Source organism: Protopterus annectens, chromosome 10.part0 (assembly GCF_019279795.1).
Source record: "Protopterus annectens isolate FY-2018-M chromosome 10.part0, PAN1.0, whole genome shotgun sequence".
Lineage (NCBI taxonomy): Eukaryota > Metazoa > Chordata > Ceratodontiformes > Protopteridae > Protopterus > Protopterus annectens.
In genome coordinates this window covers 724490314-724515394 of record NC_056744.1, presented here as the reverse complement: position 1 = coordinate 724515394, position 25081 = coordinate 724490314, and the positions used below count along the sequence as shown (strand labels likewise).

General features: G+C 41.2%; 1 protein-coding gene across 5 annotated transcripts in view; it reads right to left on the bottom strand.

Moving 5' to 3' along the window:
- ATG4C (autophagy related 4C cysteine peptidase) overlaps positions 1-25081 on the bottom strand; it is a 1631044-nt gene that overhangs the window by 1227161 nt on the left and 378802 nt on the right. Inside the window, exon 3 of one of the 5 annotated variants that reach the window (XM_044085548.1) lies at positions 21492-21605. The exons of the other annotated variants lie outside the window; for them this stretch is intronic. The gene's annotated coding sequence lies outside the window, so the exon portion shown is untranslated. The remainder of the gene's footprint in view (positions 1-21491; positions 21606-25081) is intronic. 5 annotated transcript variants of the gene reach the window in all.

The following is a 25081-nucleotide window of genomic DNA, read 5'->3' as shown; positions in this document are numbered from 1 at the left end:
CCTTAACTCTTTATTTTCCCTGATTTTACCTAATGTCACTGAATCTTTCCTTTCATCAGTCCATGATTTTTACAGAACACTACTGATTTTGCCTCATACGTTTACGCAGTCTCTCTCTTATAAAGCTTTCAATTTTCTAGTCAATCACTGGGGATTAATAATGGTCAATATTACTGTTTCATAGTTCATTTTGTCTGGAAAATGCATGCTGATGCAAAACTTGTTCCATTAATAAATGGACATATTGCACTCAGCCCACATGCAGCATGAATGTGATCTTTATTTATTTACTTACTTATGTATGTATGTATGCATGTATGTATAAAAAAACAGAGGACACCGACCCAGCTTACTAGAGCAGGAAATATCCAATTTTGCATCATCACAGAGATGACAGTGATGGTGTGAAAAAAGGAAGTACTGCCCTTGTAAGTCTGTGGAGGTCCAAAGTTTGAGAGCAGGAAATAGCAGTAAAATGAAAAAAATATATATCCAGTAAATTGGACTTGCAGAGTGTGAAGCAATAAGAAAGAGAAAGAGTGCAGGTAAATGCAAAAAAAAATATTGCCTATGTCCACAGAAATGAGTACTGCTATGATGTATTCTATGGCTTTGCTTATCAAAAGAAACTGATAAGGCCTATAATTACCAATAATCACAGGGAGGGCCACCCCTGTGTAGGGGAGACACAGTTGCTTTTCTCCAGGCATTTTTTATTTGACTTCCCTGCTGGAGAAGTATAAAAACAACTCTTAGGACATTATCAAAAATGGGAACAAAGAATAGACAGAGTAGACATATCAAATGATTTAATAACTAAGCAAGAAGGGTTTAAAGTTATAACTTGCCCTCCATCAGATCATAATGCACTAATATTTGACTTTGAACTTGAACCAATACAATTAATACCTATTACTTGATTACCATCATACATAACAAAATTGACAGATTTTAAAGAATTCTATATAAATGAAATAAATACATTTCTTGAAATAATCACAACTAAAGATATATCATATATATATATATATATATATATATATATATATGAGATTCTCTAAAAGCATATATTTACAGTAAGATATTATAATGGTATATATGGTATATTAATAAAAGGAAAACATGAAGTAAAGATATGATGGAATTACAAAATAAAATAGATAAAATTAAAATGAAAATACAAAAAGGGAACTCTGATTAAATATCATATATGATTAAACTTAATAAATATAATGAGATACTTCACCATAAAAACATGATTAATCTAGAAAAAAAATCAAATTAAAATCATATTTTATGAATCCTGAAAATCAAAGACAACTAGCAAACAGAACTTAAAAAATCATTAACTCTAAACAAATAAAAAAATCTATAATCCTCGTACAAAGAAGAAAGCTACGGACTTGAATAACATTTTAGAAGCCTTTAGATCCCATTATAATACACTTAATTTTACAAATCATTTCATTTCCCCAGCTGATAAGATTAAAAGATTCTTAATAAAAACATTCACACTAGATTAACACAAGAACAAATAGAAAATGTAAATAAACCAATCACAATGACAGAACTGAAATCACAAATTACTAAGCTTAAAATAAATAGGGCTCCAGGACCAGATAATATATTGCTAGAAATGTATAAATTTATGTCAAGACAACCTTTATCTTTGCTATTAAAAGTATATACCATGGTTAAGGAAGACATCATTATTTCCCCCATCATGGAATATTCATTAATATCCCCAATAATAAAATCAGACAAAGATGAAAGACTTTATAAATCATATAGACCTATAACATTACTTACTATAGATTATAAAATGTTTATGGCAATCTTTGCAAACAGAATTAAACATTTTCTCCTCATATTAATACATGAAGATCAAACAGGTTTTATAAAAGGAAGAAATTCCTATGATAATATTAAAAGAATAATAACACTGACCACAATAAAATCAGAATTATACATATGATTATAATCTCCCTAGATATAGACACAGTGCCTTTGACTCTGTTAATTGGAGTTACTTATATTTAGTATTGGAGGAGTATAAATTCCCAATGGGCTTCTGAACTCTTATAAAATCTATTTATGAAAATACTCAAGCTTATGTTAAATTAGGTTCACATAGATCAGGATCTGTTAATATTATGAAAGGAACTAAACAAGGATGTCCCTTATCACCTCGATTATTTGCACTCTTGATAGAGCCTTTTGCAAACAATATCCGATTAAATGTGAAAATGAAAGGAATAGAAATAAATAAAACTTTAAATATAAAACTACAGATGTCTGCAGATGACATACTTTTGACATTTGCCGACTCTAATAATTCTTTGCATGCCTTATTTAATTCAATGTCTATCTTCCAAAACATTTCTGGACTACAGTTTAATGAAAACAAAACAAAATTTTTACTTACAAATAGCAAAAAAAAAAAAAATACATAAATAAAAAATATCTAAATATATTGTAACAAATGGTTGAATTCATTATCTAGGTATTTACCTATCAGATGACCTACAGGATATAATTTCATTTAATTACAATTCCATATTAGATAAAATACAATTAATGATAAACAATTGGAATAAGTACATATTTACAATGGAAGACCAGTCATATTTGATCAAATCAATATTCTTCCCCAAGATATTATACCCAATACAAGTATTTTCTCCCTCCCCAAACAGTTTATACAAAATATAATAAAATTGTACTATATTTCCTATGGTTTCCAAACAAACCCAGAATAGCATTAAATAATCACTTAAAGAATTGGGAAGATGGGAGAATAAATTTACCTGATACAGTGATTTACATACTTTCATCCATACTTAAAAACATAACATTATGGCTAAATTCCTCTTACACAACAATGGTAACAATTACAAGAACAAATATGGTTAGAAAATACACAAAACCAAATGCAGGAACGTTTATCCATACTATACAACTCACTGTACTGGATGCTTAAAGCTTATATATTAAAAAACAAAGCCAGTACAATTTCACCTAATTACATAAAACTAACAATATTACATTTTTAAAAATGTGTTAATAAAGATCCTAACATCAATTTTTGGATGTTTTCTATTTTTCCTATGGCACTTACATCTAATAATTTAGAGACATTACAAGTTCATAGAATTAACATGTTAAAACAACGGGAATCTTTATTATGGGATCAATGGTTAGATCAGAATAAGATTCTTACTGTCCATCCAATAATAAATAAATTTAATATAGACAAAAATATGTGGTTATCCTTACAGGCTTTGAGACAATATATTGTAAATAAAACAGAAGAAATGCAATTATCCATTAGACAGAATAAACCTAATTAATTAGAATATATACTAATTACTATAAATCAACCCTTTCAATGTAATGGTTACCTGTCAAGTATTTATAAACTTAAGAAAACAAAAATCTACCATAAGAAGACATATTGGAATTATTTCACATCATTTTTATATAGGAGTTTTTAACTCTACGTAAATTAGCTTTAATGTTTACAAAAGAAAAGAAATGTTGCAGATGCAGAATAGAATTAATGGCAGATTGGCAACATGTGTTTTATAATTGTAAAAGTCTTGCAAAGTACTGGAATAACACTACTTGAAATTTACCACATGCAGTATAAACAGTGAATGTAGATGTTTTTTGTACGGTGTCATGCCTGTCTGCAGCCGCCACACCCTAAACACACACACACACACACACACACACACACACACACACACACACACACACACACACAATATATATACTAATACTCATACTTGTGGATAGCAGTAAATATATATCTAAATACATGGACAAACATGTATACATCTACTACTACCCACAAATGTGAGATCTTGCTTAATTGAAACACTGCAGTCTGACCATCCTGGCATTTAAACAACATACCAAGCTTGGCCAAATTTTAAGAAATTGTCTGATATACTATTAGGCAATTTACTATATACATATATATATATATATATATATATATATATATATATACACACACACACACACACACACACACACACACACACACACACACACACACACACACACACACACAGTGGATATAAAAAGTGTACACACCCCTGTTAAAATGCCAGGTTTTTGTGATATAAAAAATGAGACCACAATAAATCATTTCAAAACTTTTCCCACCTTTAAAGTGACCTATAACCTGTACAATTCAATTGAAAAACAAATCTGTTAAGGGAAAAATATAAAAAATAAAAAACATACAATAAGCTGGTTGCATAAGTGTGCACACCCTTAAACTAATACTTTGTTGAAGCACCTTCACTTGATATGACATCCATGGTGGAAAGGCATCCACCCAACCTGGAGGGAGAATGGTGCCCTGAAGTCCAGACATTAGGTGAGTAATCTATAACTGTGAACTATACTATGAACATCTATCCCTTTGGCGGATGCCACTCCACCCCCCAAAAAACGAAGCCCATTTGTCTCTACAAGTCTTTCTAGTAAAGGACCACTGACAGATGATTACTTTCAACAAAAATCTGCAATTTATAGCCCTCAATGGAAATGGAGAAGCCATGTTATCAGTGAGTGGCCAGCTGGGTGGGATTTGCTGGAAGGGTGAGGCACTAGTGTTTTTAAAGGTTGAAGACAGTGTCTTCTGCAGAAAAATAATGGGCTCATAAGGGGAAAACAGGTTTGTCTGCGTCAGAAAAGAGCTACGAGAAAGACCAGCTTTGAGAAGTTTGGTTTCTGGATGAACCTTGCCAGAGATGAAGTACAGTTGTGTACACTTACCATAAATGTAGATGTTCGAGTGTATTCACTGTTGCAGTCCTAACAAATGGGTTATCTGGCTCCCGGTAGCCCTCAGTCGGCCATTATACCAAAGGTAAGTAAAAATGACGTTGGTTGCAGTCGATTCTAAAAGACATCAGGGCATCCGATACAAAAGGAGGCAGCCAAAGTCACTTCCCTCAGTCTTTCTTACCAGAACGATCAGGAGCTCCCAGACTATGAGGCTTAAACCAAAAACCAATTTGACAAATTAAGCCTACACCTCAGGAAAAGAGAATAGGAGAGGACCACAAAAAGGGGGAAGCAGGGGGGGGGACCAGGACTGCAACAGTGAATACACTCAAACATCTACATTTATGGTAAGTGTACACAACTGTACTATGTTCATCATGTTTCACTGTTGCAGTCCTAACAAATGGGTTGATTACCAAAGCCCAGAGAAAAAGGGGGGAGGAACCAACAGCATCAAGGGTTGGAGATAATGCCCTGCAACACCGCAGTGGCAAACCCTGCCCTGGCTCTGGAAAACAGAGGCAGATTATAATATTTTGTGAAATTGTGAAGAGAAGACCATGTGGCAGCCTCCAAAATGTCTTTAGTAGAGACACCCCTTAGAAAGGCTGTAGAAGTGGAAACCGCTCTAGTAGAGTGGGTCCTAACCCCTTGATGTGGAGCTTTGCCATAAAAGGAATAACAAAAAGTAATGTAATGTGCAATCCATTTAGAAATGGTTTGCTTAGAAATAGCCTTGCCCTGGGCTCCAGGGGCAAAACTGACCAATAACTGTGCTGATTTCTGAAGGTCCTTAGTCCTGTCCAGGTAAAACCTGAGCTGTCTGTGCACATCAAGAGAATGTAGGATCCTTTCACCTCTATTACGAGGATTAGGAAAGAAGGTAAAAAGGTGTATGGACTGATTAAGAGTCAGGCTGGAAACCACCTTAGGCATAAAGTAGGGATTAGTCCTCAGACAGACTATCAGCGTGGAAAATAAGAAAAGGCTCCATGGCAATCAAAGCCTGCAGCTCTGAAACCCTCCTTGCTGAAGTTATAGCCAAGAGGAAGGCGGTCTCCCAAGAGAGAAATTTTAAATCTGCAGAGGCAGCTGGCTCAAAAGGAGGAACTGTGAGTTTCTCCAGAACAAAATTAAGATCCCAGGCTGGAGTAGATGCTCTTCTGGGAGGTTTAAAATTGCAAGCACCCCAGAGAAACATTTTCATCAGGGGATGAGAGAAAATGGGCTGTTCAAGACAACAATGAGCAGAGATGGCTGAAGCATGGATCTTGAAAGAGGAAAAAGAAAGACCAGTCTGAAGTAAATCAGCCAGGTATTCCAGGATCAGAGGAAGGGTAGGTTGAGAAGCAGACTCCCCTCTAGCCTGCATCCAGTGAGAGAACCTTTCCCATTTGCCAGCATAGGATTTCCAAGTGCTAGGCCTCCTGGTCTCCCTCAGCACGTCAACCACCTGTTGGGAAAGGGAGGAAGAAAGGGAAGGAGTCATACAATGAGCCATGCTGCCAAATGGAGAGACTGAAGATGAGGATGTAGAATGTTTCCCCTTTCCTGAACCAAAAGATCTGGTTTCAGAGGAAGATGCCAAGGAGGAAGATAGGAGAGACTGTGAAGCAGTGGATACCAATGCTGTCTGGGCCAGTCCAGTGCTATGAGAATAATCCTTGGACGTTCATCCCTGATCTTCACTAATACTCTGGTAAGAAGAGGAAGAGGAGGAAAGGCGTACACTGAAAGAGTTGTCTGCTTCTCCTGGGTGAGATACATCATCTGGGTGGCTGTGTTCAGACTCGCTCCCAGGAATGTTATCTCCTTGGATGGTACCATATTCGATTTTTCCACGTTGAGAGTGTAACCCAGGGAAGAGAGAAGAGCCTTTACGAATGCCAGATCTTTTAATAGCTGTTCCTGGGAACTTGCTTGAATCAGACAGTCGTCCAAGTATGGGTAAATCTGAATTTTCTTCTGCCTGCAAAAAGCAATGACTGGGGCCAGGCACTCTGTGAACACTCTGGGAGCAGTAGATAAGCCAAAGGGCAGTGCAGAGAATTGGTAATGTTGCTCGCCCACCCTGAAATGAAGGTACTGCCTGCAACTTTTCCGGATAGGAATGTGCAGATAAGCCTCTGAGATCCAAGGTTACCAGCCAGGAATCCTTTTCTAGCAGTGGTAGCAACTGATGCAGAGTGAGCATTTTGAACTTTGGAATTACTAGAAAAGAGTTCCGAATGGAAAGATCCAGGACAGGACGCCAGGTGCCTTCTTTTTTCGGAACTAGGAAAAGCCTGGAATAAAAGCCCTGGCCTACCTGCTGAGCAGGAACTGATTCTATTGCTCCCAGATGAGATAGAGACAAAATTTGTTTTTCTACTTCTGCCCTTTGGTTTGGAGGAATGTCTGGGAATCCCTTGGCAGCTGGAAAGGTGCGGAAAGAAAACTTGTGCCCTAGGGACACCGTTCTGAGCACCCATTTGTCTTCTGTGATAGCAGCCCAGACATCTGCAAAAAGGGCCAACCTTCCCCCTAAAGGACTCTTCCGGCAAGCAAGAACAGGCAGAAGTTGTAAAAAGTCATTGAGAGTGCTTTGATTAAGATGCAGGCTTGGAGCGTCCCCCTTTAGAAGTGGAAGTCTGCCAATGCCTAGACCTTTGAGGGGTAGCCCCCTGCCCCCTAGAAGATTTGTAACCTCTAGTCCTGGAACGGTTCTGTCTGCTGGTATCAAGAAAGGGCCAACTCTTGGAAGGGTAATTCCTGCTAAAGCGAGGAGGTTGAACTTGCACAAAATCCTTAACAGTTTGCATGGACTTGGCCTTATCCTCCATCTTCTTCAGTACCTCCTCTGCTTTACTGCCAAAAAGACCATCTTTATGCAAAGGTACATCCAAAATCTTAGCCTCGACAGGTACGGGAAGAGGCTGTTCTCTGAGCCAAGCGTGCCTTCTAATAACAGATTCAGTAGCTGTAGCCCTGCTGGAGGTCTCAAGGATGTCAAAACCACAATGCAAAGAATGCTTATTGACCAGACTGGCAGAATTCAGTAAATCCTGCATATCTTTGCTCTCTGTCAAAAGAGGTACACTGCTATCCTAGACTTAATAGCCTCCAAGGTGTGCTGCTGGTACTTCAGCATATTAAACAGACAATTGGTAACCCTAATAGCTAGGGTGGCAGTGTCTTGCCTCACCTATCTAGGTTCCTAGACTCCCTGTCAGAGGGAAAAGGATTCCTGGTAACAGTGGCCATATCTCCTTTAGGGCCCTGAGAAATAACCTCTGGATCTGCCAATGGAGTCCTGAAAAGAAACAGATGAGAATCAGGGACCCTGTAGTACCTGTCAGGTTTCCTGGGAGCAGGAGGAACCGAATTTGGAGACAAAGAATTTTCCAGAAACACATCATCAACAACTTCCAACACAGGAGGAATAGCAAGAGGCTTATGCTGAGGTAAATCCAGAAACTCCCTGATCCATTTCTTGGATTGGGGATAATCCTGACTTTCCCATTTAAAATGTTCTCTGAGAGTATTTAAAGTATCACCAAAAGAGAAATCCTCTGGAGGAGAAGCCGAAGGGATATACTCCTCTGCATCTGAATCCTCAAAAGGAGAAAAGGCCTGAGAAAATTCCTCTTCATCAGCAGAAATGCTGGAAGAATCAAAACCTGAGCAGGACAAAACCTCAGGAGAAACATCCCTACTCCTTTTATAAGGAGGAGGCTGAGAACCCCTAATAAGAGTCAACAAATCATTAGCCATTTTAACCATTTGGGATTGAGGGGAACGAGAAGCAGCTGGAGCCTGCCTTTTCACAGGCTTACGAATGGAAGATCTACCTGCAAGCCTGAAGGACTCGGGAGGCCTGGCAACCACAGAAGATGCAGCAGAGGTTGAAGGAAGAAGTTTGCTGTCAGAACGCAAAATGGAGGCTGCCGACACCAGAGTCAGCTTAGCGGCTCCGGCTCCAGCAGAAGAGGTGACTGGTGACAGGTCGGAAGGCAAAACGGAGGCCGAAGGCCTAAGGGACTTGGACTCAGACTCAATCAAGGCCTGTGGTTGTACATCCGTGGACTGCAGGGACGGCAAAGGCGTCTCACTGGCTACCGCCTGACTGACGCCCAACTTAACCTCATCCGAGGACTTAGATTTCAGAGGCTTGTCGCGGTCCTTATGCTTACGTTTCTTCAGAACATCCGAAGCCTTAAGACCGGTGGACACCATACCAACAAAGTTAGGCCAAACTCCAAAACGCCTAGCCAAAATCTTAGCCTGATGACGGACAGTACGCGGGATTAAAGGAGGCACAGAGATCACAGTTGGGAACATCGTGGTCAAGGTCTAAACAAATAATACAATAGGAATGAAAATCTCTATGGGGAATCTGTTTTCCACAGGTAAGGCAATTATTAACTGTTTTTGACATTCATTAAGACAAGAAAAGAGGATCTCCAACGGGGTACTTAGCTGTAGTAGACTTCAACTCTTGTAGTCGGAAACCAACAAAGGTAAACTGCCAACCAGCACTCATGCATGAAAAGCTTCTGCTTCGAGCTCCGTGGCAAGGAAGACTGAGGAAGTGACGTTGGCTGCCTCCTTTTGTATCGGACGCCCTGACGTCCTTTACAACCGACAGCAACCAATGTCATTTTTACTTACCTTTGGTATTCTGGCCGACTGAGGGCTACCGGGAGCCAGATAACCCATTTGTTAGGACTGCAACAGTGAAACACGATGAACATCAGGAGAAAGAGTAACAAAATCATTCTGGCCATTTGTGAGCTATGGCAGCCCTAACCTATCCCTGTGGAGAGGAAATCAAGGAAAAGAAACTGGGGCACTTGGTGTATATCAGAAATGCAAATAAATCCCATCCTGATGTGCTCCCACAAATGAAAAATTCTTATCAGTGAGGGGCACTGTGACCTCTTATGAGACATCAGGTCATAGCAACAGAGCCTGTATTGCACAGACCTGGACTCTCCTGGGCTACAGTTAGCTATAGTGGTGCAAGATGATGGGTGCAGCTGCCACACTCATATATATCCTCTAAATGCAGATGATAAGGATATGTTCCTTCCTCTACAGTGACATACTAAACAGCCATATTGTCCAAATAGACAGAAAAGACTCAATGAAGCAGAAAATCTTGAAAAGACAGCAAGATCAACAGAATATGAAATGATGAGGCAATCCAGCATGCTGAACAGTCCGCATGTTGTACTGTCTCCAGACACTAGAGCAGACGGGTCTATATTAGAACATCAAGGTTTCAAAACTTCGAATGTTCTAATATCAAACCCTATGCAGCGAAAGCTTTAAAATATCGAAGCAACAGAAAAACAAATTTTTTCCCTAGGGAAAGAATTTGGTTGTCCATTTCTGTTGCTTCGGTATTTTCAGCTCTGTGGTGGAAAGATACGGGTCGGGTTCAGGTAAGTGCGCGATTGTGTGGACGTGAGGGTTAGGGCGGGTTAGGTAGGTTAGGGCGCGGGTTAGGTATGTGTGCGATTGTGTGGACGTGAGGGTTAGGGCGGGTTAGGTGAGTTAGGGTTAGGGAGTGGGTGAGGTAAGTGTGTGATAGTGCCGGACCTTAGGGTTAGGGTTTGGGTAAAGGTAAGTGGATAGTTAGTGGTGTGTGTATAGTTTAGTGTAGGGTTAGGTGTAAGATTTTAGGTGTAGGTGTGTGGATTGCTGTTTATTTGGTGTGCTTGTGTTGTGTGTATGTGTTTTTGAACAGCAATTTTTTCCCTAGGAAAAGAATCGCTGTTCTGGCAGTTCAGAATTGTAAGCTTTCGCTTACATATGGTTGATTAATCATCGTTCACTTTTTTAAGCGGCCGGTGATCTAATATAGACCCAAGCAGACACATCCATGGTGATTGACACCTGAAGTGTCTGTGTCTGAAAGGCAGTGCCAGAGTGAAAGTTGGTAGGATCCAACCACCACTGTAGATGTATAAGCAATGTATGGAAATATGAACTAGAAAAAAAGGGAGGATCAAGATGTTTGGACCCAAAGTGTTCAGTGAAGAACTTTCATGTGAAACTTGTATTGAAGGAAGCATAAAGTCTGAGGCTGCCATGAGTAATACAATGAGACAAGTGTCTGCTTGCACAGACTTACTTGACAAAAATACTGAGCAAGTGTAAAAACTGATGTTGCCAAAAAGCAAAAGTCAACATGACAATTCTCTGCTGGTACAGACCATCATGACAGAATAAAGACAATCATTTGCCAAACCGAAAGCATCTTGTCCTGAGGTAGAAAAACTATGTGCAGATGTGCCTATGGTATATCCTATGAAGAAAAGGGACTGAGCCAGAAGCAAACAGGACTTTGCAACGTTTGCTGTTAAACCAAGGGAAATCAACAGTTAAAGCAGACTCCCCCATGTTTATAGATGAGAAGCATGGAGCCTGTCACCTAGACATGGAAACACTTTGGCTTCCTCCACACACTGGTGAGCTGCTGCTATGGATATGCACTTAATGAACAACCTGGGGATACAGGTAGAGTTCAAAACAGGTAATGAGTGGCAACAATCTGAAACATCAGAAACCTCATGGACTCTTTGGTGAGATGATTTGAAAACAGGAGTCTTTGGAGGTCCAAACTGCGTATCCTGTCTCCTCCTGACAGATGAAGAAGGCAGTATGAACTGTAACCATCTGAAAGGTTTCTTTTGAATAAAGGTGTTTAAGCACTGCAATCTAAGATAGGCATGAGGCTGTCTGACTTCTGAAGCACCATAAGGAATATGTAACAATATACTAAGCCCATCTGACCTGGTGAGATCTCTTCAATGGCTCTTCCTCTTAAGCAACTTAATACCTCCTTTCTTCCCACTTGTTTTAAAGGATGGTATTTTCAGTAAGGGTAATGAAAGAATTTGAATATGGGAAGCAACAGAACAGTACTCCCACTGGGTATTATTCCATTTGCTCATCTGCTCTTGATAATTTTTGCCCAAGCTTTCAAGTTGAGCACGAAATGATCCCTGACTGCCTCCAGAGTAGGGCATTCAGGTAAGGTCTCAGAGTAGTTTCTGTCCACACTGAGGATGAATCTGGACTCTTGACAATCACTGAGAGCACTGACTATTACATTGATAATTTTGACAGAATCTAGACTGAAGGAGCCAACTCTTTCAAACATTCCCTTGCTGCTGTTGTGAAACATGCCTGAACCACATGCAGTGTTGGCTCCTCTGAGTTCTGTTAACAGAACAATGTGAAGAGTGGGAACTTTATAACCACAGCACTGATGGGAATGCCATACACTTACATATCTTAAAAGTGATGCAAGAAGTGAGGGCTGTGAACCTTCTTACCAAACTGAAAAGGTCCAGTGAAGGTGCAATCCAGTAATGCTCCACTGGTGAGCACAGTTATATGGAACAAAGGAATGATACCTGACTTCACCTCAGATGACCAGAGATCAATTAGCAACTTAAATGCTGGAAAAGCTGGGCAAGAAAGAGTAGATATGAGCAGTTAGTGTCAGCTCACCCATACAGGGAGTGAAGTGATCTGTCCAGTTGCAATAATGGCATCTATTGGAGACAGTGGTAGATAGTATGCAGCATATGGGTTGTGAACGTGTGCTTGGTACTCATAACCTGCATTTACGTCATAGTCTTTGTGGGGTATGTGTGGGAATGTACATGTACAGACAAAACTGCTTCAGCTCCCCACATCTGCAAGCATGCATATCCATCTCAGAGAGAAGGTTAGGGACAAAATAAGAAAAACTCTTGAAGGCTGACAGAACGAGGATCTCTGTGATCAGCTCTTGACCCATGGAGGAATGAAAAGAATTACTCAACTACACATGGTTAATGGTTGTTAAGCAACTGGGATAAAAAAGCACCTAAAAAATGTTGTTTTGGTGACATCTTCAAAATCAGTGTAACACAGCACAGCCATGGCTGTTAGTGCAAAGTACTGGTAGATTCCATTCCTCTAAGTAGCACCTTCTACTGTATACATAACAGGAACCTAAGATTACTCATGTTTGGTAAACTAGTGGCCTGGGTCAGCAACTTTTCTTCCAAGAGCTCCACCAACACACTGCTCATTTCATCAGCTAGATAACACTGAAAATACACAGTACATATAAGTCAGTTCAAGATCTGCAAGGACAAAGTATCAGATGTGAACATATGCTTACCAAATCTGCCCACTGCACCAGACTTTTCATCTGACGAATGGCAGGCCAGAAGCTGAAGAGTTGCAACCTTTCATAGTCTGCTGAAGGGGCTATGACATCTGGATTGAGGATGCCGGTCCAATCTGAAAAGTCCACTGGGTTCAGAAAACACAAGTTATCTGTCTTTAGAACGGAGACCATCATCTCCTTTGTGATTCTAGTGGTATTTTTCAAAAGGTAGGTCACCAAGAAGGACTGCAGAGAAACCTGAATACCTTCTTCAACATCTTCTATGGAGAGGGAATAGGGTTAAAATAAGTCAAATTCCCTTTCTTACATTACCTCCAAACATTCATAGGAGGTTACTAGGCTAATGGCCCTGGGGCCCTTACAAGCCTAGCTAAGAGTTTATCCCCAAAAAAGAAACCTCAGTTAGCACCTGTCACCCCTGTCAATGAAGGACAAAGGTGGAACCCCTGAGACAGATTTATGGTTTCCCATCCACTCATCAAGACTGCGTTTGAAGAGGGCCAGTGAGGTATTCTGTTTGACATGTATGGGAAGTCTCTGGGAGACAAACCTGTCTCTCCAGTAGGTTTTGCCGATGTTGCATATTAGATTTACACCTATCGAGTGGGTAATGCATGAGGAGTTAAACTTACAGATATGGAGCATCTCTAGTAGGGCAGCGTCCAATATTGCCTCGTAGGCGAGACACAGAACACCTCTGAGCAATCTGTATGATACTGTGTAGAGTGATAGCGATTTAAGCCTGTCCGAATAGGATAGGTGTTGGAGGCCATGGATTCTCTTTGTGAGGTATTTGTGTGGCCTTTCCAGTTGGTGCAGGTGTTTGGAGAGGTGCATATGAAACTGGGTATTATACTCAAGCATAGGTCTAATAAGGGAGGAGTGCAAAGAGGTAATAACCTCCTTCTTCTGGATGCAATCTTTTACTTATAAGCTGAACTAAGTAAAAGGCTTTTCTGACTACAGCTGCCACATGTGATATGAAGTCTTCAGAGGATGAAGGGAGAGAGTTGGCCCCTTCTTCTTCACTGTGGTCCCCAACTGGGAAATCCAATGGAGACTTGGACTTCTGAGCAGTCTTCAGAGGCTTTATGGTGGAGGCTCTGAATCTAAAGAGAATAAAACTCATTCCACTAAACAAAATGGCACTGAGGACCACTGAGGGGATCTGTATAGGAAGCTGATAATACCAGCCTGATAGTGAAGTGACTCTTCCAGTGGAAAGAATCAGACTTGGTTAAAATCCTTACAATAGAGGGCTGTACGCTGGAAAATGGAAGTGGACTTTAGTTGAAGTGGTGCTGGAAGTATCAAAATCAGAGTGATTGAATTCGCTGACAGGCTTCAACAGCCATCAGTGGAGGTGGCAGCATCAAAAGGGATAGTGTCAACAACACTGGTAGCTGAATGGATATGATCAGTAACTGTAAGGCTGACACCTGAAAATATTCTATTGAGATAGTCAAGTTATGAGTACTGCCAGTGTCATGATGTAGAGGGATAAAGCCCTGACTAGAGCACAGGTGACCTTGATTCACTTAGTGGCTCAGTTGTTTGAGGCACTGACGGGAAGGATGAGCGTGACTATCCTGGGGGGGGTAGGACATGCACTTAGACACTCCTTGCATTTGATCCCTAATGGAGGCTGTTTTTTTATCTTAAATGGGAAAGGAGAGGGACATTGGACAAGTTGTCATGGAGGTAGACTGATACACCAACGCATCATTGTTCTGCATCCAGTCCCTGAAAGTAAACAGAAATTCACAGAGGAAAGGAAATATGGTTAGGAAAAAACAGTCCCTGACAGCAATATGACACTGCACCAGGAGCCTCAACCTAATCACCATCCCTAAGCATAGGTTGGAGTAAGTCTAGGGGAGGAACAGGAATGAATGCACAGTAGACACAACAGACAAGGAAAGTCCCTGGTAGCAGCTGATAATCAGCTATGAGGAGGCAAAAAGACACAAAAAATTCAGGGTCTGGAAATGTGATTCTGGCAACAACACTGAAATCCTAGAGATCAGCACTGTCATGACCTCTTCCAGCTGTACCAAAATTGGCGTCTGTGACACTGGTGCAATTGAAAAATAATTTGCAGGTAGAAGATTACCCCCCCCACTGGCACCCCAAGCCAGAGAAGAAATAAAAAGTGACTCAAGATTCTCCTTCCTTGAGTTCCCACAGTAACCTTAGCCAGCTTGGTATAATCTATATTAGAAAAACTGGTAAGCAGGGGACATGGATGTGTACGTCCTGAAGTTTTAAAGAGGGAGACCAAATAACCACAATTTTGGGGCCAGAACATTCCATGACTAATACAACAGGAATTCTGACAAATTCATTACTGTCTGAGGAAGGTGCATTCAATACAACCTTTGGATCAAAAGGCCAAAGAGGATTGCTATCTGCAGCTTCTATCACACTGAGTGGAAAAAAGGGAAAGCCCCATTTAGGAAAAAATGAAGTTAAACTTCCAAATTTTAGGAAAGGCAGAAGTTATACATCCCTATTCAGCAGTAGATCCTGAAGGCTGTTTTGACTTGATGTTAAGAAAAGAACCAGAAGGCTTAAGACTTGCTAGATTTTTCTTCCATCTGTCTGAAAGGCACACCTTTAAACGGTAAATGTGCTTTAAGTGTTTGACAATTTTTCAATGTGTAGTTTCTTTAAACTCAGCACAAGAGGGAATGATATGGACCACCCCTAAACAAATCAGACAGTGAATGTGCCTGCCAGCAGGAACAGTTACTGAAGACATACAGTACAGTTGTGTACACTTACCATAAATGTAGATGTTCGAGTGTATTCACTGTTGCAGTCATTACATTTGGGTTATCTGCTTGCAGGTTGCCCTCAGTCGGCCTGATTAACAAAGTCTTGGGTCCTGCGTTGGTTGCTGTTCCTTCTTCCATGACGTGAGGTTGTCAGGGGTATAAAACATGCAGCCGATGCCATTACATCAGTTTTTCTTTCCCCATATGTCAGGTGCCCCCCCTAATGGGAAGCAATTAAACATAAAAGCACAAAGATATACCTCCAACAAAAAAGCAAATACACCAAAAAGGCTTTTAAGCATAGTAAAGGAAAGTAGAAGTATAGCCAAAAGAAGTTAGGGGGCTGGAGGGTAGGTAACCAGGACTGCAACAGTGAATACACTCGAACATCTACATTTATGGTAAGTGTACAGAACTGTACTATGTTCTTCATGTTTCACTGTTGCAGTCATTACATTTGGGTAGATTCCCAAAGCTATGATTGGAAGGAGGAATTTAGATAGCATTAGGGCCAACCATAAGGCCCTGTGAGACTGAAGTGGCAAAGCCAACTCTGGATATAGAGAAAATTGGCAAATGATAATACATGGTGAAAGTATGCACAGAACTCCAGGTAACAACTTCTAGGATGTCCCTGGTAGGGACTCCTCTGAGAAAGGCTGTAGAGGTAGATGCAGCCCTGGTGGAGTGAGGTCTGATCCCCTGGGGGATAGGTTTGCCATGGTGCTTATAGCAGAAATGAATGCAACGGCTTATCCATTTAGAAATGGTTTGCTTTGAAATAGCCTTCCCCTCTGCCCCTGCAGCAAATGCCACCAGCAGTTGTTCAGATTTCCTTTGAGGTTTAGTCCTGTCCAAGTAAAATCTAAGTTGTCTGTGCACATCTAAGGAATGCAGCATCTGTTCCCCTTTACTCTGTGGATTGGGAAAGAAGGTAGGCAAATGAATGGACTGATTAAGAGCCACACTAGATACCACCTTGGGGATGAAGGATGGAGTGGTTCTGAGGGACAACCTGTCCGCATGAAAGATGATGAAAGGCTCCACTGCCATAAGGGCCTGTAATTCAGGTACCCTTCTAGCTGAAGTGATTGCTAAAAGGAAAGCTGCGTTCCAAGAAAGAAATTTTAAGTCTGCAGTAGCAGCTGGCTCGAAAGGAGGTAGAGTGAGTTTCTCCAAGACAAAGTTAAAGTTTCAGGCTGGGGTTGGAGCTCTCCTGGGTGGTCTCAAATTTTTGGCCCCTCTGAGGAACTGCTTGAGCAGTGGATGAGAGAAGAGGGGAGGCTCTGTGTTATAATGAGCTGAAATGGCTGAGGCATGGATTTTAATGGAGGAAAAAGACAGGCCCTTGTGAAGCATCTCAGTTAAGTATTGCAAAATCTGAGGTAAATTGGGTGCCGCTGTGCTCATCCCTTGAGATTGGTTACAGGCACAGAAACTTTTCCATTTTTCAGCATAAGATTTTCTAGTACTAGGCCTCCTTGCCTCTAAAATGATATCCATCACAGGTTTGCTGAGGGATGGTAAAGGAGAGATTAAGTAATTAGCCAGGCTGCAAGGTTCAGTGTTGGAAGCTGAGGGTGCAGAATCTGGTTCTCCTGCTCAAACAGCAGGGAAGGAGTCTGAGGCAGGTGCCATGGAGATAACCATGACACACTGCGTAGGAGGGGGTACCAGTGTTGGCGCGGCCAGTCTGGAGCAATCAAAATCATCCTTAGTTTGTCCTGTTTGATTTTTAGTAGTACTTTGGAGAGCAGAGGCAGGGGGGGAGGCATAGACTGATAGGTTTTTCCAGCTGAAGGACAGAGCATCCACATTCCAGGCTTGTTTGTGGGGAGTCCTTGTGTAAAATTTGTCCAACTGGTAGTTCTGGGGAGAGGCAAACAGGTTTATATCTGGGCTCCCCCATTTGCTAGTCAACATGTTGAAAATCCTTGGTTCCAGTTTCCACTCGTGTGGGTCCATGAGGTTTCTGCTTAGTCCATCTGCCAGTGTATTTAATTTTCTTGGCAGGAATTCAGCTTGTAGGTGCACTTGGTAGCTCAAGGCTGTGTTCCACAATGCCATGGCTAGTCTGCAGAGGGTGTAAGAATGTGTACCCCCCTGCTTGTTTATGTACCACATAACAGTGGTGTTGTCCGTCTTTACCATTAGTTGTCCTGGAAGAATGTGGTCCTTGAAGGCTGTCAGAGCATTATGTACAGCTAACATTTCTTTTTGATTGATATGCAGGTGCATTTGACTTGAGTTCCATTTGCCCTGAATACACTTCCCTGCCAGGTGAGCCCCCCATGCATAATCTGCTGCATCGGTTGTTAGGGTTTGAGCGGCAGGGGGAGGTGTGAAAGGTAGTCCCTTGTTTTGGTGGCAGGCCTCTGCCCACCAAAGGAACTATAGGCGTAGGCAAGGTATGATAGGAATCATTGTTTCTAGGTCTTGAGAATGTTGACACCACAGGCTTTTTAGATACCACTGTAGTTTCCTCATATGCAGTCTTGCATATGGAATTAGAAGAATGCAGGGTGCCATGAACCCCAAGGCTTGCAGTATTTGTCTTGCAGATAGCAGGGTTTTTGTGGCCACTTGTTTGAAGTAGGTTGTCAAATGAATTTGCTTTTCTGGCATGAGGTAAGCCATCTGGGAAGCTGTATTCAAGCTTGTTCCCAGGAATATACTTTGTTGACAGGTTACCAGGTGTGATTTCTTTTCGTTTATGGTGTATCCCAGACAAGTTAGAAACCTTTTTACAAAGGCCAGATGATTCAAAAGTATGTCCTGGTTTTCTGCCTGAATTAGACAATCGTCCAGGTATGGGTATATTTGAATATTTCTTTGCCTGCAAAATGCAATAACTGGAGCTAGGCACTTTGTGAATACCCTGGGTGCAGTAGAAAAGCCAAAGGGCAGTGCAGAGAACTGAAAGTGTGTGTAGCCTGCTTTGAAGTGTAGGTATCTTCTGCAAGATTCCCTGATTGGGATGTGCAGGTATGCTTCTTTTAAATCTAGTGTTGCCAACCAGGCATCTTTGCCTAGCATAGGAAGTAATTGGTGAAGAGTCAGCATCTTGAATTTTGGAATCTCCAAAAAGGTGTTTAGAGTAGGGAGGTCCAGGATAGGATGCCATGAATTGTCTTTTCTGGTCACCAGGAAACGTCTCGAGTAGAAACCGTGTCCCTTTTCCTCTTCTGGTACCAGTTGAACATCCCCCATGATTAAGAGAGAAAGTACTTGTTTTTGGGTCTCTGCCCACTGATTTGGGGGTAGGTTCAGCCACCCACGTGGTGTTGGCAACATGTGGAAGTGAAATCTGTATCCTGGGACACTATATTTAAAGCCCATTTGTCCTGGGTAATGAGTTTCTAATTCTTTGCAGGAAGAGCAATCTTTCCTCCCAAAGGGGCAGTCAGTTGACAAGTGCTTGGAAATTTTAAAAGGAAGTCATTGAGACAGTTTACCATAGGGGGGAGTCTTATTATTCCCAGACTTGGAAGTGGAGGCCCCCCACTGCTTAGTTCTGTGAATCCCCTGGGACTGAAACCTGGGGTTTTTGCTGCATCTGGGTTTGGCTTGAGAAGACCTGGAAGGGGCTGGAAAGGACCAATTCTTAGAGGGCCAGTGCCTACTAAATCTAGGAGGCTGAACTTGTAAAAAATCTTTAACAGTTTGCATAGATTTAGCTTTATCTTCCATCTTTTTAAGAACTTCCTCAGCCTTGTTGCCAAACAGGTGGTCATGGTTTAAAGGAGCAGCCAACAATTTAGCCTTAACACGATCAGGCAAAGATTGCTCCTTAAGCCAAGCATGCCTTCTGAGCACAGACCCAGTAACAGCAGCCCTGCAAGAGGCCTCTAATGAATCATAACCACATTGCAAAGTATGTTTTCCAACTTGTTCAGCAGAATGCCTTAAATCCTGTAATTCTTCATTTTCCACACAGTCAGGAATCAACATAATTTTCTGTTTAAGCAGTTCAATAACATGTTGTTTATATTTTAATATATGAAACTGGCAATTCAAAGCCCTAATGGCCAAGGCTGCAGAAGTGTAAACCTTCTTACATCCAGCGCCCTGGAGTCTGTATCAGAAGGGGTAGGATTTTTAGCAGTAGAAGCCTTAATGCTCTTGGGCCCCTGTGAAATAGTCTCTGGATCTGCAATGGGATTTTTGAAAGGGAACTTGTGGGACACAGGGACCCTGTAGTATCCGTCAGGTTTTCTGGGAGCAGGAGGCAGGGAATCAGGGGCCAAACTGGATTCCAAGAAAGCATCATCAACAATGTCTAGTACAGGCGGAGTAGCTAAAGGCCTATGCTGAGGTAGGAGAAGGAAATCCCTAAGCCTCTTTTTTGAATCAGAAAAACCCTGGCTTTCCCAGTGGAAATGCTCCCTTAGAGTATGTAAGGTTTCTCCAAAAGAAAAATCCTCAGGAGGGGATGCAGAGAGAATAGAGTCCTCTGCATCAGAATCCTCATAAGTAGGTAAGGGCAAATCCAGATCAAAAGATTTATAATCAACCTCAGTCCTAGGCCTCTTAGAAGGGGGGGGGGGTGGCTACCCCTGATTGGAGTTATTAGATCTTCAGCCATTCGTATCATTTGTTTTTTAGGCATAGTAGCCTGGGTGTCAGGTTTTTTAGACATGGAGCGAGATTTAGGCCTAAGTAATGAAAGAGGCGTCAATTTAATATGCAAGTCCGTAGGCCTGAATACACCCTCAGAAGCCGATGCCTGCACAGCGGCTCCGAACCCATCCAAGGTAGAGACATCCGCGGGTTCCATAGCTGAAGCATCTCGCGGCATACCGGACTCCGAATGGGTCTCAGTAGAGGCCTGCAAATCAAAAGTAGTGGGTATCAGGGGCTGCGAAAGCGCCTCACTGAGTACCGGCGAACTGGCGACTGGCTTAGGAGAAGCGTCGTTGGCAGTTTTGGACCTCAGCAGTCTGTCTCTGTCTTTATCTTTGCGTTTTTTTGGAATCCCGGTAGTTGGATGGCTAACCGGCATTTCTGGATAATTAAACCGAGAACCGTAATATTTAGAGGTGAAAATATACCGACGACGGATAGTGCACTGATTAAATAAAGCACAAAACCGTCAGCAAGGTACGTCGTAGTCAGGGCCTAGGCAAGGAATACAGTACAAATGAAAATCTTTACGAGGTATTTGCTTTCCACAAGTAATGCAATTATTAACTTTTACTGACATCGGTAAGGAGCAAGAAAAAGATTCCCCAACGGGGTATTTAGCTTTAGTTGAAGACTTCGGTTCTGAAACTCGAAAACGAAAATTTCAGGAGTCAACCGACCGGCACTTGCGAACTGCTTCTGCTTTGGGCACCGCACGGCAAGAAAGACTGATGTAATGGTGTCGGCTGCATGTTTTATACCCCTGAAGACCTGACGTCATGGAAGAAGGGACAGCAACTGACACAGGACCCAAGACTTTGTTAATCAGGCCGACTGAGGGCAACCTGCAAGCAGATAACCCAAATGCAATGACTGCAACAGTGAAACACGAAGAACATCTTCTAAACAATGGATTTTAGATCTCACTAGACAAATGGGATTAGACCCAGAGGTACAGAAAGAGAAAATATATTTGACAGAAACATTACAAATGTTTTAGTTGTTGTGACAAAATCAAAATCATAAGGAAGAAATAAATAATTTGTACTCATGCACAATATCAACCAGACTTTATACTGACTATCACCAAAAACAAACTGAGGGAGATAACTTACAGCATTTTTCTCTGCCTTTCTTCAAAGCACGGCAAAACATGACAGGAAGTGAGAGTGCTGCAGACAGCATAAAGTGTTATCTACCAGGCAATTCCAGTGCCTGTGGCATCAGTCCTAAACATTATTAAAAATGGACATTATTTTACCAAATCATATCATGATTTTATTAAATCATATACTGTATCACAAGGCAACGTTCAGTTTGTACAAAACTTACATAAGTGGAACAGACAAAGCAGCATGAATGGAACACACATAGCAGCATTACATAACCATTTGGCACTTGAAATAGTAAAGCAGTCTACTACTACTGCTGCTGCTGCTCCTGCATTTTATTGTGTGTACAACATTCAGTTTACTAGTTAAAATAGGATGAGATACTTCATCCTAATAATGAGTTCTAATTTTGGATTGCACGATGACAAGAAAAGAAAATTGGTGCCTGGCACCTTGGCACAGAGAGATATAGCACTGTCTGTGTCTCAAACAATACATAGTCATTAAGCAGAACAGTGACTTGAAGCACCAGGCAATGTAGATAGGAGTGAGTGGCTGATTTCAGATACACAAGCTTGAGAGGAGAAGGGGATCAGCTCACTGCACTGGCAATACCTTCAGGAGTGCAGATAAACCATCAGCAGCAAAAACCCAAGTGTGCACATGCTGTAAACAGTGCACCACTTGGCAGGTATGGTAGCAAGCACGCACATTCTGGAAACAACTGCACTGTAGCACACAAACCACTAGGTAGTGACTTATCTTCAGCTTGACCTGCTCTCTGTCATCTGAATGTCACCCAAACACAGGCAAGAAATGGGCTAATATGGCACTCTAGTCTGGGAATAAATGGGCTGGAAGTCTCTCACCTGGACCAGTGAGGCCTGACTCTTGCTCCATTGGAGGAAAGAATAAGTTAACCGCATGCATGAAGTGTGTGTGTAGGGGCGAGCAAAGGCCAGTTCTACAGACTTTCAAAAACAACAAATGAAGGATTGGTGGCAAGCCAGCTTCTGAGGACTGACAGCAAAAATAAGTTAAAAAAAAAGTTTCTGGTGGACTTCCAAGATAGCTGCACACTAACAGCTTAATTTCAGTTCTTTTGGTGTGAAAACAAAAAGTCAGAAAAAAAAAGAGCCAGTGAATTTGTCTTTTTGGATAAATTTCAGTTACTGGCTATTAAGTGCACTGCCTGAATGCCAGCAAAGAAGACATTTAGAGAATCTGGAAGAAAATCAACCACAAAAGGTGAGATGAAAACACTAGCTGGGAAGAATCCTGCAGATGTTCAGCAAAAAGCAGCTCAAGCTACAGCTTTGGTGCAAGACATGACTTCCAGTAATCTAGAGGAAAAAAATTAGTGAAATGTGTTCAGAGAGGATTAAAATAAACAAAACTCTGAAAGAGTATATCAAACTCATATAAATGCAGGCTGGAAAAAAAACGGAAGAAGCTTTAAAAAGATATTCAGATGAGCTGATAAAACTGCAAAAATCCACTGCTGAAATGAAGAAAAGTATGGCTATGAGACTGCTCGAGAAGAGATGTTTAAAAAAAATGGTATAATTAGAGGACGGAGCACATAGGGAAAATCTGAGATCATCTGCTGTACCAGAGAAACTGGAAGGAACATACTGCATTAATTTTATGAAAGTACGAACAGGCAACAGGACTGGTATTCCACAGCAGGAGTTGTTTAATGCAAGGACACATTGTGTGTATGCTCCAAACCTGGCCATGAGGAAGCACCCAATATCTCTAATAGTTAAGATGCAATCTTCCAGCAGAAAGAGTTGATTATGACAAAAATGTGGCAGAAGGACAAAGTACTAAATGTTGGCGACAGTAGAGTGTAGAAAATGATTACCCACTATAAACCAGGCAGAAGAGGAGTAAATTGCTTCCAGCAATCAGGGAATGTAAAGAAGCAGGTGTGAGATTGAAGATGCTGTATCTAGCTAGCTATCTTCAGAATATTTTTCTTGGAGGATCAAAGTAATTTTTTGATGCACAACATGCTAAGGAAGAAATGTGCAAAGGAAATGCTTCAGAGACAAAAAAAACACAAGGGTTAACTAGATGAACCAGGAATGCACTGGAAATGAATCAGACTTGGCAGATGGAGATCAAAAGGAAGAAAACCAGCAACTCTGAAATTAATGAATAAATGTGTGGGATTAGAAAATATCAAACACATTTGTGAAATATGGCAGAACAAGAAAAGTCACTCCAGTCTCTCAGCATGTGTCTTCCTGTTTGCTAAGATTTCCTCTGCAGCTGTAAAATAGAGAATGAGAGAAGAACAGACATGAAAGCATTATACATTATACATACCGGTCTTGTCTATGTAATGCATTCCATATCATTTCAAGTTGCTTGATCTGTATACTTACATAAATGGGGGGGGGTGTCAGCAGTTCGAAACTCAACCAGCCACTGGTCGAGTTGTGCCCATTTGCGTCTCTTCAGGTCACTGTAGTGGAGCCTACACTACTCCCAAGTGGTGGTATGTTATTTGCACTAGAGACAACCTCAGGTAGGTTTGTTCCAAGCCTCAGCTTTGTACAAAGACCCAATACAGTCCCCCTGCTGCAGACTACGGTTGTAGCGCTTCACAAGGAATGCAACAAATATTTTTGACTCCTCCACACCCCACCTCTGTGCCCTGCATTTGGCACTATGTTTCCCATCTCCTGCCATGTCTGCAAAGGTCCTCCAACAACAGTTGAAATGATTTCCCACTAATTTGTGATACCAATTTTATGACCAGTGCACAAACACTCACAACCATAGTTACACAACTGTAAGTAAAAAGAAATATTGCCAAAGAAAGAGGAATAGAGTTTATGAAACAGCACTGATAATGTGACATTTGGCAATGATTTATGGCATATGTGCTGATACACCTGGTCACACTTTGTCTAGTGGTCAACACTGAAATGCTAAATGACTTGGCTTTTAAGCCATGACTTTGGAGGGATCAATGGGAAGACTTGATGCACATTTTTGTGGAGGCTTGCACACAGTTAAAATGAATTTGTACAATGTGGAATTCAAACCTATGTAAAAGGGAATGCATACATTTCCACATAGGTGATTATTCCTTACTGCCACAGAAGAAGTGTTTGCCAACCATGGTCATTACAGATAGGCAGTTTAAAGAGTGATTGGTGTTGTACTTCAAAAGTAAGCTTGTATGTGTGTGACATTAAAAGATCCTGCCTTATGCATTATCAAGTGTAATGCAGGACTAATGTCTGACAATATACTGAAAATGGATAGACATGCATGGCTTTAGTAATAGAGTTTGGAGTTATAATACATACCTCACAATACGTTCTGTTTTACAGTTATACCTAGGTTATGAGAGGGGTATAGATGATTGTCAGTAAACTACTGAGTTCATCAGAGATATGCAACTGCATTTTCTATTATACAATCATCACTGCCATGTTAAACTAGTTACACACATAATACATACGATACCTACAAAAGTATGTGAATGCAGTAATGACACCTTTCTGTCAATCAACCTGCTATACATAGCTATTGGTATGTGGTATTACCTTTATAATCAAAGCTTTGCTTAAAAT